Raw genomic sequence first — 14,400 nt, forward strand, 5'->3', positions numbered from 1 at the left:
ACATGAGTTTAGGTGTCTGTAATCCAAAACCACACAATATGTATCGTCTGGTTTGGAAACAGGAAACAAAGGATTGTTCATTGATGAGGTGCATGTTTCAATCACCCCTTGGTATTCAAGTTGATCTGAGATCTCATTGACCTGTTTTTTAGCTTCTTGCTTAACTGGGTACTGCCTTTGTGCAGCTGGTTGATTTTTTAACTGGATTTTGTGATGAGGTGAGTCTTCATCCCATCCTACATGATTCTTGTATAATGCTGGGGCCTGGGCCACTGCCAATTTCCTGGCATAAGTATATTTTAAATAGATTGGAACATGGTTAGAGAAGGCTGGCATAATGATGTCTTCGCCATGTGGGCACTCCCTGACAAATTCTGGTGACCAGTCTCGTTCTGCTAGAAGTATATCACAACCCCTTGAAAGATGCTCCCAAAAGAGTGCTTTCACTGTTCTTGATATGTCTCCCTTCATCCGGAGTGTTATTTCATATAACCTATGCAGAGAACTAACCCTGGTGTCTGCAGTTTCAACTTGAATGTCCTCATTCATGTCCACTGTCTCCAGAAGCCCCTTCAGGTTCTGGCGAGCTACTGTAACTTCTGCTGCACTGTTCAACAGTGTCTGAACTCATTCTCCGTTCTTGAGTTACGTTCTCAGAATCCTCAGCATGTCTGATCTTAAGACCTGCTTCCTTCTTCTTGGAGAATTGAGGTTTTTATTTGTTTTTCTGAACGTGTTGATCGTCTTTGGACTTCACGCGTTCTTCTTTGTTCTCTGACCGTCCTCTTCTTTCGGATGTCTGTGATGATATCTGAAAGGTACAAGAGGAACGTGTGTCAGTATCTTGATATCTGTCAGGTTTTCTCAAAGTATCCCTATTCCTGAGGTTGTACCTCCTTTCAGAGGGCTCCTTTTGAGGAGAACTACCTCGGGATTGAGAACGCTTCTCTTTGGGATGCTGTTTGCTATTTTCCCACTTCTTTTTAGAAGAGGTAGTAGTATTTTTAGGAAAGACCTTATCAGGACTTTCAGACAATTGTGGTTTAACTGGTTCCCTCCCAACCTGTCTCTGCCTAATTCTTCATAGGATTTTTCAATTATTCTGGCTAGTTCTTGTGGTTGTTCTGTTACATCAAATTCCCTTAATTTTTGGCGGATTGATCTCTCCTTTGATATTAGATAATATTATTGTTGAGACCTGTCGAAATTTTTCAGTAACTCCATAACTAAATTCAGAGCAGGCTCTGCCCTGTATTAATTCTGAATTTTGTTTCAGGACATCAGGTATTACCGCCATGGACGGAACACCATGTGTTTTTTTTTGTGTAGATGGCAGCAAAGACTGTGCCCCAAATGGTGCAGTATTCCAGATGTGGTGTGATCCCCATTGGTAAACAGATTGTTAGAATTCTGTGTTTCTCATAAGGGCTAGTATTAGGAAATACTGCTTCGATTTGAGTAATTTTTTGAGCTATCTAGAAGGGAAATTGTTCACGTTTTGTGGGCATTTTACTCATGACTGCGTGTAAAGTCTGTGGAGTGATTTTTAATGTATTCCCCTGATGATGGGCTGGATTTTGAATGGTTAATGGTGGTTGGACTGTAAAAGTCCGCATTACATATTGAACCAATTGTCTATAAATTTTGATTAGCTCTTTGAGTTGAGCTAGTAGTTCCACATCTGACATTTCTTCAATGTCAGGATGAGGTGTGTAGCCGGCTAAAATCTGTCATGTAGCTCCAGGTCTACCTAGTGGACCGAGCCTGGTAATGTGATTGTACTGTTTTAGGGCGCCTTTAAACCAGAGCTCATGCTCCTGGTATGTGAGTGGAATTTCGATATCCTCGAAAGGAATATATTCCTCAGGTGAATCATCTTCTTTGTAGAAGTGAAACAAGTGTGTTACTGGATTTGATTCTGGGAATACTATCCATGAATAGAATACCTCTGTCTGGTGATCTTCATGTGCCTCTATCACAAAAACTGCTCTACCACCTCTTGGTGTTAGGTCATGTTTTATAAGTTTTAGAGTGATGGCTCTCCTTAAATTTGGATGGATGATTATAGCATCCTCGTCGATTTCTTGAAAACCTGTACGATTAAAAGCTGGTGTGTCTTGGTCAGCCGCAGCTCCACCAGTATCGGTGCTTGTGGTGTTTTCGGTCATTGTTTAATGTAAATTTCAGAGCGAGTTTCAAGGGAACAAAGATAAGGTGCACAATATTTTGGAACACGGTATCCGTCAACGTTGAACAAACCAAACAGCTAATACAAAGGATTTTTGTCCTACTCAGCTATGGCAGATATTATCCCTACCCACTCCAGACGTCTTATGGAGTATTATGAGTAGGGGTCTCTGAGAAAAGCACGACTGAGTTACTTCAGTATCTAGCGTTAAATAAGTGCCTTACCAAACCGTTGGGCGCCATGTAGTGTAGTTTCTATATCCCTGAAAGGCTCTGCGCATTGCAATAATATACACTATAGATTTGACATAGGACTGAGGTCAGTATGTCTCTATCGAGTACATTAAACTTAATTACTTGTGTGTGCCAGCTGACTCAGAGGTCACTAGAAACTTCTGGAATATACAAGAAGGGATTAGCTTCTGACAACCGCATAAACATGACAACTTTGTTTCCCTTAGAGTCGGAACAATCTCAGAACCGCGGAAACAATAGATAACCGTTTCACTCAGTCAATCGTGCATGGTTCGTTTCTACAGAGTTGCACAGAAATAGAGAGACAGGCGTTTCAATAAAAAAGGGTTATTGTACAGTCTTATTTCTTATGCAAGAGATATGAACTGCTACAATCGTAAGACAGGCTGTGAAGTACAATATGTAGCAGTAAGATAAAATAATACTGCAATAGTATGGTTTGTAGCTATGACATATATTAATTAAAATACATACATAAATAACACAGGCTAAAATGTGGATACTCATCTGATGCTTCTAAATAGTTCTACCCCAGTGTACCTAACCTAAGTGTAGTACGAGGTAAGAAGTAGGTGCTGTTTTCTAAAGTTTAGCTAACTATAGCTATAGTTTTAGTTTTGCCAAGAGTTACCAAAAGTTTCTCTAAGTACTAGTCTGCTCCATACCATAGAATGTGCGAGGTTGGAATCTCTTTTCTGGGACTCGATATCAAACACCCCGCAAGGGGAGTCAGAAACACTGGAGCTGGATTCTCTGCGAAGAGGATGACAGCGTCTGGTCAGTGCGTCAGGCTGGAACTCGATTTCCTTCCGAACTTGCCGTGGCGAACCACAAGTAGGCAGCTGAGCTGGATCGTGCCGGAACCATGGTTTGCCAGGGCAAGTGCAGGTATATTTATACCTTGAAGGTGTTTAGGAATGCCTGTATTGACGTAAAAGTCGGGCATTGGAACGTCATAAATGAACCCCTAACGAATAGATGTTCATGCATACTAAATAAGTTCTTGGAGAAATCAATATCCAAGCAAGGGAAATTCCTAAATGCTTAAGAGTCCAGTTTTCCAAGAACTCGTTGTGACGTGGATGGACGGATATAGGAGACCATGCCTGTATTTGGTTAGCAAGGACAATGCCTAAATAAGGTCTGGATTTTCTATGCCTAAATAAGGGCAATATGAATTGTACCCATATAAGGGCATAAATCAGGAAACCTATATATGGAATCTAAATCTACACACAACGTAATTGAATAACTTGAGAAATGCAAATAAAGAAAATATATAAAAATACATTACGAGGGAGGTGCCTGGGGTTAGGCAGTGGCATGAAAAGGCAAATAGAGTCGGAACTGCTAGTGATGGAAAAAGACCTATTGGCATTAGAATTTCATGTTATTGAGGACACTACAGACTCCACCCTGTTATCTGAGATGCACAAAAAACACACGGAACTCCTTGAACGTCAGTGGTGCTTGAACTTTGCTGCACATTCAGCAGTCACACATGCTAAAGCTGATTGATCCGGGCCCTTACTGGCCTGGTGTTCAAGCAAGAGCAAGCTAGGGGACCCATCACTGCAATTCAGCCGCCGGTAGGTAGACTTAAATACACACAGCATGAAATTCACAAAGAGCTAATCACGCATTTCACTAAGCTATACAAATCGGCCTTGGACGTCCCTGAGGCAGACATACATTCCTTTTTAGATGGACTTACTTTCCCCACGGTCACACCCGAACAGCGTAGAGAATTAAATGCTCCGCTCACATTGGAGGAAGTGAAAGGTACAATATGAGCGCTGCCCACTGGCAAGGTCCCAGGGCCTGATGGCTTTCCTCATACATTCCACAAAACATATGCAGACCTTTTAGGTCCGCAGCTGTTGGGGGTGTACACTGAAGCATTGGAGGGCACCTCCCTCCCAACTTCTCTGACGGAGGCGACCTTGATTACGCTTCTGAAACCGGATAGGGACCCCACATACACTAGCGCCTACTGTCCCCTGGCACTGCTAAATGGCGATTACACGGTATTTGCAGGCAAATGGCTGGTCAAGTGGCACCCATCATCCTGCATCTGGTCCACCAGGATCAGATTGGCTTTGTCCCACCTCGAAACACTGCTCTCAATATTCGCAGGCTTTTTTGAGTAATGTGCAGCGCTACAGGAACTTGTCTGGTGGCAGGCTGTCTCGTCCGAGACGTAGAGAAGGTCTTTGACATGGTGGAGTGGCTTTATATGTTTGCAGTACTGCTACTATTTGGTTTTGGGCCACACTTTCTAAATTTGGTCAAACTATTGTATGGAGCACCTGCTGCCCGTGTAAGGTGAGGAACATTTTTTTCAAGACCTACACCAATTGGGAGAGGGATGAGACAGGGGTGCCCCCTTTCCCCATAAATGTTTTCCATAGCTATAGAGCCTGTGGCTATGGCATTACGACAGTCAGCAGTGCATTGGGGTGTACAGATTGGAGGAGAGACACACACTATTTCACTTTATGCAGATGATATCCTGCTTTACATCAGGGACCTACAGGTTATACCCCTGATCATTCCTGAGACACTTAAGCTTTTTGCAAAGCTATCAGGACTGGGTGTGAATTGGGGGAAGTCATGACTATTTCCCTTTGCTCCTAACATAGACAGTCCCAAATGGTAGCGGATGATACATTGGTGACTTGCAACTGGTCATGTTTCGGTACTTGGGTGTATGGATTTACCGCACCGAACAGTACCGCTTGGATGGTAATCTATCCAGAGCGATCACAGCCTTAAGATCCCAAATAGAATTCTGGAAGACGCTCAACCTATCTGTTGCTGGTAAAGTAACGCTTATCAAGGTGGTGATGCTGCCCAGATTATTTTACTACTTTGCCAACCTTCCGATATATCTACCAGCGTCATTTGTTCGGCCACTGGAGGAGATAATGAGAGACCTCATATTGAGTAACACACGCTGTAGGGTGGCACTAGTTTAATTATACTTACCTCAAACACAAGGTGGGTTAGCTCTGCCCAACTTGGAACACTATTATTTGTCTCCCCAAATACAATGGGTGACAAAATAGGTGGCGGAGCTGCACCTTACAGCTACAGCAGAGTGTGATCCGCCGTATACACTGGACAGACTTCTTTTCATTTTTCATCCATGTACTAGGCCACATACTATGCTTCCCTTCTGGTATTGGTAGCCCTGAAATGCTCCCATTGAGCCCTGCATCTTACCAGATAGGTCACACCTTATGCGGCCGTAATCCCGCTACTGGGTATGAAGAAATAAAAACCTTCTAAGGGGTTCACTGATACACCTGGTCCTTTAAACCAACAAAGAAGAGATTGGCACGGAAGCTGTAATATCAAGAAAACATATTTATTAACCTCACATGAGGGAGATTGCGTCACACAGTACCCTCAGGCCACTGTAGGAGGCATTCTAAGGAGTACAGAGAACAGGGGCCTTATATATGCATAGGTTACATAGTCAGCATAAAACCAAGGGGAGGTCCTGGCACATACAAGAATGCTTATTGACTAATATGGATATACAAAATGTGCTTGCTCAACAAAGTGGGAGGGGAGACTAAACTGCTTACATCAGTAAGAATAGCCTGACAGTTCTATACTAGGAGCAGGTGCATTCTACCAGCTAGGCCTTTCTGAGCATGTGCAAGGCTCTGGAAGAGGGAGAAAGCACATGGCTAACTGAAATGGCTGCCAGGAACAAAATGGCTTTTAGCTCATGCTAACAGCAATTCCTGCAATCTTTAACAGACCATCCTTTTAGCATGAGCTAAAGACATTCCTATGATCTAGAAGGAACATAGAAAATATTTTGCACATTTACTCTCATAAATTCATCAATATCCTAATCCATTGCTAGGTGGGCATTTCTCATTCTAAATATTGTAAGCGGGCATATATAAGGTATAGACAGAAGCACAAAGGGAAAAGAGCATTGGCTCATAATTAACATACAGATAGCAGGAGAGAGTAATGACTATTCTTACAAATAGAACCATCAATATTTTTCAACCCCAAGCAGAAAGCAAATCCTAGAACCATCTAGTCTAATTCTATGTAAAAAACATTTTCAATAGACTTTTCCAGTGTTCCTTTTATGAGGGCTAGAGTATCAATCATTATAGTCAAGGAAAGGGCAAAGTAACATTTGTCAACTGCTCAGATGAATTTTCTTTTGCAGAATAAACATTATTCTTAATGCAAATATTAAAGCAGTCAGACATATTATTACAAAAACAATCCTGGCTCCAGGGGACCAGGAAGACCAGCCATGAGATTTAGGACGAGGAGCCGCAAAGGGCGGCTCCTCCTCAAAAATGGGACGACCGAAAGGGTACATTACTAACAAAAAGAAGTCCTTGGGAAATTGAAGCCGCTGTACAGCCAGCCAGAGGGGATTCTTCTCCCTGTGTCCGTTTGAGCCTCACAGGCAGGCTCTTATTGTTCCCACGGTGGAGCTGCACAACTCGCAACTCAGGAAAACATTCATGGCTCAGTTTGAGAAGAAAAAGTCTTTCAACGATCCTGTCCAGTGTCTCAGGCAGTGCACCAGTTTTCTTCACTTTAATCTAATAGGCACCAAAGGCACAGCACCTGTACCCTAAACTCAAGTCCTTCCCTAGCTCCTGTATTGCTCTGCTGGCACACTGCTCTTTCGCTGGGGCCACAGATTGTATCCAGTGTGCCCTGGTATCTCTTGATCAACAAACAAAGGTGTCAATTTTCATTTATTTCACAGCCAGGATTCAGGGGTGTGATGCTGAAGTATCTGAAGCAACCCTTGTTTCAAAAGGGGTCACCTCAAGCAAAAGCCTACTTGCCGTCCTGGTCAGTCTGTGACTCTCTCAGCTGGGCACCAAAAACTTGATCCATGACTTCTCCTTTCTGATTTGTGACCCCGTCTTTCACCCAAGACAGTGGCAGGGGTACACACTTCACATCCCAGTGCTTCTGGCCTTCTGCCTTCACTGAGGTCCTAGTTGCCAGCAATGCCTGTGCTGGTTCCCTTTACCTTGGCTTCAAACTGGACTGGTGCTGACTCCCCAGGCTGGATCTGATGTCCAGGCCCCTCTGGCAATGGTTGTAAGGCAGCACATATCTATTGGTGGACAGAACAAAAGGTCTTTAGACAAGGCACAGAAATATTCTATCAACAGAGAGGATAGTCTCAAAATACTTCCTAGTCTTGGGGAGCCCCGTGTATTAGCAAGGCACCCAAGAACCACTTCATCTATCTGAGAGTAAAAACCCTGGACCTATTATACTATTTGAAGCATCTAAGGAAGTCTGTGTTCATTTACTAAATTCTGAGGAAAAGAGAAAAACAATACAGACATACTCAAAATCCTTACATTTGTGTATTCCTATATTATTAATCTGAAGAACCTCAAGAAAAAAGGAAATGTTCTACACTTTTACTCATAAACTTTACATTACTTGTACAGGACTGCAGACACTTCTAAAATGATTTTTCTTTCATAAAAGCATCTACATGGTATGCTTAGGACCATACTCTCATGTTATAGGTGCAGCAGAAAATCTAAAACTGTTATTTTAACAGGGATTCTTTTTACATAAATTATGTTGGAACATGTTGTAACAAACTCCTATAAAACAATATTTTCTTCAAAAATGTTTGCTGAGGATCACATGGGCGTCTTTCCTGCATTCTACTATTCACGATCCAAACTATGCAACATCAGCTCTAATAAGTGTTCTCATATAACATGAAAATAATATAAAGAATAATGGTGTTATCACCTGAGAATTTTAGAACAAAAACCACCCACATCTAGTTCCCCTTAAAGGTCAAATAAGGGAACAGCAATCTAGACTACTCATCCTTTCACAATTTCATCAGACAGGATGGGCAGTAACATAGCATCTTTATTTATTAATTTTATTGATGCTAACAATTTTAGAACAGTATTACTGAATAGCCAATTAAATGTCTCATGGCTGTATCCCAGACAGCTTAGACAGGCTCAAAAGAGAGAGTTAGAAAAAGTGAGAGAAAACATAAATTTGCCTACCCTTAATTTGTAGAGGAGCTAACCTCCTTCCCCCATTTCGACAGTAGGAACCTGAAACAGGTTTCACTTCTGTCGACACTATCAACCCCTATTTGTGGCAGCTGGGCACAAATACACTTGTAGGAGGTAAATAGCACATTTAGCTAGCTAGAAAACATTAATAACCAACCACCAATTCCTTTAGCAATTGTACTAGTTGTAACATGAGAGCGCATGCATGCAAACTAAATCCCATTGCCTCCTTATCTCAGCCCTTGCATAGTAAACTTTAAGCTAAAAGCATTAGTGCATATGGCAGAGCTGTGCTCTAATCAGGGCCCACATATACCACTATATTTCCTTCTGTTCTTATGACTGCACAAAAACTTGCTTTTGCCAAAAATAGTAAGCAAAACTTCTCTTTCTCTCCCTGCGCTGTCATCTTGTCTTTCAAAGATTTTCAGAGGTCAAAGTGTCAAAGCAAACCTTGCCTTTAGCCCTGCTAGGCTGCTAAATGCAGAAATCGACCTTTAACCCTTACCAGCTGTCCTATTTTTGTGCAAGGCTTTCCATGCGGCTTTTCCAATTCAAAGCAACTTATGGAGACTCACAGCTGAAAAGCAATCCTATTCCATTCCTGTTTGCCAGTAATTTAGAGGTAGGATAATAACTTCTGCTGGTTTTTTATACTTATTTTCATTTGTGTGCAGTGTGTGGTGTGCTTTTCTAGCAGTATAGAGAGCTGCTTGTTCTATACTTGCATGTGTGCATTACTGAAGCCTGAGATCAGTTTGAAAACTGCCCTGAGTGGCACAACTGCTTTTAAACAGTAAATTTTGCCCAAATCCGACGTTGGTGTTAGGGGCACTTAAAAATAAATAACCTACAATGTTTTGGCATATTACTCATCCCCAGAGTGTCCCCTAGATATCCCAGGAATGGGCGATCAGAAATGTATAAGGTACACCCTTATAAAAATGAGTTTCGTATGCCTGGGTAAAGTGACATTTTCCATTTTAGTTCCCCCCCAGTGCGGTAAAGAGCTGCTTAGAATCAACTTCGATGCTAGGAGTTCACAGTATGATTATTAGGCATTATAGAGATTAAAAAACGAATTTAGTGCATTTATTTTTAATAAACTTTTTTTTCATATAATCAAAATTCACTTTTTTTTTTTATAACTCCAACCCATTTGATGGTTCCACATATGAAAAGAAAGCCTCATTCCTGTCCTGTCATATTTAAACGCATTCATTTATAACCCTAAGCACAGAAGCCTTACTTGAAATATGAAAAGTCTGCGCCACTTTTTAAAGGACAGTTATTATTTAACATCAGAACCACAGATGTGCTTATGTAAAAAAGCTTTAAGAAAGGAAATCCCTACTTTTAATCTTTTCTCTGTTATCCAAAATAATGAAACTGTCTTTTGTAACTTTTAAAATCAACAGTTTGTAATTCAGGCCTTTATACCGTGTTTTGCACTAACTTAAAATCTAGTTGACTCAGCAGTTTCCTTGTGGCTTGGGACCAAGAATAGCCATGTATTATTGACGCAGCTGTGCTCTTGACCAGCAGGACTCACTTTACACACCTTTCAAGCCAGCACAAATCTATCGGTCTATAATGAGGTATTTATTTCAGCAACAACCAATTCACTCATCTGATCTGAATGCCTTTTAATATCTAATACAATGTATCTAAGGAAAATGCTGGAACATTTTATATCTTAGTCCTAGTAATTGCAAAGCACACAATTTCGTTTTTTCCCTTCCTTTGTATGAGGTCTATTTTATTCCTATTGAATGTGAATTCTAATTTTATCTTTAGCATTGTGGCAATTTGCACACATGTATAGTTTCTTACTTTGTCAATGTAATGGTAGCGTGCAGCTATTTAGCATATGTTACATAATTTCATTTCTGGATGTATTTTATTCAATGATATTATGCATAACAGAATGATGACAAAAAACACACTGATCTCATTCCAGACATTTTCAGAAGGGGGTCATACACTCAGAACACACAATACAGCGTGCTTAAGACTAGCCATTCTTACACAAAGAGCGCAATCGCTACTTACTCACACAAGTACCACCGATGTCAAACCACAAACCACACAGACATTCAAACACACAATTAACCCACAAATCAACACTTAGGGGGGGCGGAGCTAGCCGGCGGCTATGGCGGACGTGTGAGCGCGGAGCTCCCGCTCTAGGCCCCTGTCTATCCGAACATAGGATCCTGAATAGCAGCATTGCTCTGTGCACTGGTGTGGGGGGTCCCCTCTGGCACTGGCTGGTGTCACCCCGGGGGGCCGGCGGCGGCGATCGAGCCCTGGTGTACCGATACCGGCGTACGAGGAGTGAAGAGGCGGACTGGGCCGCGATCCCCGGGCTGGCCTGTGGCTCTACCCGACGTGCGTCAGCCGACGTGCGGCTGCCAAGCAGGAGGCGGACCCGACCATCGTAGTCCAACGGCCGGGTCCCCGGGAACCGAACAGAGGGTCAGCCGCGGTGGCGCCCCCCCCCCCCCCTCCCCCTGGATTGCTGGCTGAGTGGGCTGCGAGGCGGGAACTGCAGCCCACGCTGCGTCGGACTTCAAGCACCCCAGAGGCGCGGGCCCGGAGGGCCCCCCCGAGGCACCTCGGAACTGGGAGACGAGCTGGTGAGGCTCGCCCCCCACTCGCTCCCCCCCCCCTGCTGGAAGTACAGGGGGGCGGCGCAAGCGGTGGGGCACCCGTGAAACGGGAGGCAGTCGGGGCACACATCGGAGCTGCGCCGGGGTGCCAAGGAGAGACGGGCACCTGTGGATCGCTTGGAGACTGGCGCGCTCGCCACCCTGCTCCCCACTCGCGCTGAGGGCGCTGATCCGAGCCCGCGGGGGCGGCAGAGGGACCGCTGTTCATCCTGGCCCGGGTCTGCGTCCAGTAGCGGCGGCTACCCGATACCTGATCTGTGGAAAGCCCGGTGAGTGACGGTGGTGGCCCGGAGTACTAGTCCTCGCAGCTGGCGCTGAGGCTTGGCCGTGTGTGGTGGAGGGGCCGCTGGCGTTGTCACGCGGAGGGGTGCGGTTCGCTGCCGTGGTCCTCTGAGGTGCGGCCATCGTTGCTGGCGGTATTCAGCTGCGGCCCTGGGGGCGCCCACCCAGTCCTGGACAGTAACGCCACATTTGGAGTAGCGAGGCATAACCGACTCGGGCAAGGCGTGCCCCATTCGCACTCGGCCCTGAGGAGGCGACCGGACACTGGAAGTGGCGAGCGTGGCTCTTAGACTCCGGAGTGCGGGACTGTGACGCGGGGAGGTCGGCGCCCCGGACATCGAGTGGTGGCGGCGGTGGCCTGCAGGGCTGGGCCTTTGCGTCGCAGAAGCGGCCACGAGCCAGCTGCTGACCTCAGACGCAGCCATGGGCAAAAGTGATAAATTACAGTCCAAACTGTCTTTTGACCCCCGCAAGCCGAAGGGGCCAGTCGAGGCTTCGCCGGCGCGACCCCCGGACGGGGCGACTGCGGAGAGCTCCATGTGCGCAGACATCAAAGCAACACTGGCGGCAATGGAAAAGGGGCTGCAGGGCAGTCTAACCGCGATAGACACTAAGCTTGATGCGCTCACATACCGCATGGACCGCATGTCGGAACGAGTGGATAAGAACGCTGAGAGGCTGGACGCGACCGAGCAGAGGATAATGCAGGTGGAGGAGACGCAGACAGCGTGGGACTCGGACCGCCGGCAATTCAGTAAACTCCTGCAGGTCATTCAGGATAAGTCCGAAGATTTGGAGGCCCGTTCGAGGAGATCGAACGTCCGTATCACCGGCGTGGCGGAATCGACGCACACAGGTCGAATGGAACTCTTCGTGGAAAAACTGCTGCGGGCCCTGCTTGGAGAGGAGGTGTTCTCCCCAATGTTCGTGGTTGAGAGAGCCCACCGCTCGCTGGGCCCTCGACCCAAGCCCGGGGCGCCAGCCAGACCTATAATAGCAAAACTGCTAAATTATAGAGACAGAGACACTGCCCTGCGTGTGGCGCGGGAAAAGGGGAAGCTGCAATATGAAGGGATGGATATCTCCATCTATCCCGACTTTACGGCGAAGGTACAGGAGGAACGCAGGCAGTTTGCACCCTACAAAAAACAGCTCCGCGACCTGGGCCTGGACTATGCAATGCTATACCCGGCGCGGCTCCGTATCAACAGGCAGGGGCAGTCGCACTTCTTCACAGACCCGAGGGAGCTGCAGCGATCCCTGAAAGAGTGGTCGAGGGAGCAGCGGCGTGGAATGCAGGACGACGCGACTGCCCGGGCGGAGGTCTCCGACCTGGGGGACCAGGACTAGAACACTGGCGGTGACTGCTTGATACACATTGTCTCCTGGTGAGGGGACGCTGCCCTGTTGCAGAGGCTGCCGCTCCACTGGCGGCTCTGCGGCAGCTGGAACTTTGTTGGCGTGTAGGAGACGACGAACGCCCTGGAGGACTCTGAGGCTGCGGCTGGGTGAGAACATTCTGTTGTGTTGGGGGAGCCCCGGGTGTCGCTGCCCTAGAATTGGTGGGGGGGCGAGAGACTGGTCCTCTTCCATGGTTCTGATCAGGGGCGGGATAGCCCGGTGGTCCTAAACATTGCGAGACTTTGGTGGGTATAGCGCCTGGAGCGCACCGCAAGGGCTGAGCTGTGAGATAAATGGGCTACGGCCGGGTTGACTGTCCGGGGGAGGTTGGGGGGTGCTGTGCAGACTCGGATAGACTGGGGAGCTCGCCGCTGATGGGCGGGCGGGGGTACCCCCCCACTGCACCTACTGGAGGGGAGGCGATATTCGCTCGAGCTGCACTTAGATTGGGGGTTTAGAGGTGGGGGCATGGCCACATGGTGGACTCTTGAGAGTTTCGAGTAGCTGCTCAACGGAGGCCCCTGCCCCAGTGCTGATAGCTCTCTTGGCCCCCACGGGGGCTGGTTCAGGGATGGTTTTGTATGGTTGTTGTTGTGGGGTAGGGTGGGGGGAGGGACGAGGGATCTGTCTGGCCAGGTTGGGGACGGTCGGCTGTGGGTGGGGGGCTGGGAAGTTAGGGGGATGTTCTGCTTTGGGCATTTGTGATAAGCACTGTCTTTTGCACGGCAAGCCATTTGATTTACTGGTGTGTGGCTGTTTCAGATTGTCTGAACTAGAGGGGTGGGCGGGTACTCCCTGCTGCCCTAAGTGCAGAGGCGATATTAGTATGCTTAACCGGGATGACTGGAACGGATGAACGGATGGGTGACTCTGGCGGGGAAGCTCTTAGAGCACTGACGTGGAATGTCCGAGGGCTGAATGACTATCGCAAACTCAGAAAAGTCTTAAACTACCTCCACCGACATCACATTGACCTGGCACTGCTCCAGGAGACTCATCTCCCACTTACAAGTAAGTTGTTAGCGGCGAAGGGCCTGGTGGGTTCCAGCGAGGCAGCAGGCTTTACATCGCACTCCAGGGGGGTAATTACCTGGGTGAACCCACGATCGAGACTGCGGTTGACGTCGCTGCTCTCCGACCCGGACGGGCGCTACTTAATAGCGCGGTGCGTGGGTAAGGGCCACGACTTGATTGTGGTCAATGTATACGGCCCTAACTATGATTCCCCTGACTTCTTCGACGCACTGGCGGCACAATGCAGGCTGCACGTGCCCACTGGCATGGTATGGGGAGGCGACTTTAACTTCACATTCAATCCGGAGTTAGACCGCTCCTCGGGGCCAGCCCGTCGCCCAGTGACCGCCGCCCTACACATGCAGGCGGAGCTGATCAGGCTCGACATGCTCGACGTCTGGCGGCATCGTCACTCGGGTAAAGGGGGCTACACGCATTACTCGGCATTTCACGATGTGCACACCAGAATAGATTACTGGTTGGTGTCCCGGTCACTGCTCGCGTGCGTTGCGGACTGCGAGGTG

The sequence above is a fragment of the Triturus cristatus genome, chromosome 6 (genome assembly GCF_964204655.1).
Source record: "Triturus cristatus chromosome 6, aTriCri1.1, whole genome shotgun sequence".
Lineage (NCBI taxonomy): Eukaryota > Metazoa > Chordata > Amphibia > Caudata > Salamandridae > Triturus > Triturus cristatus.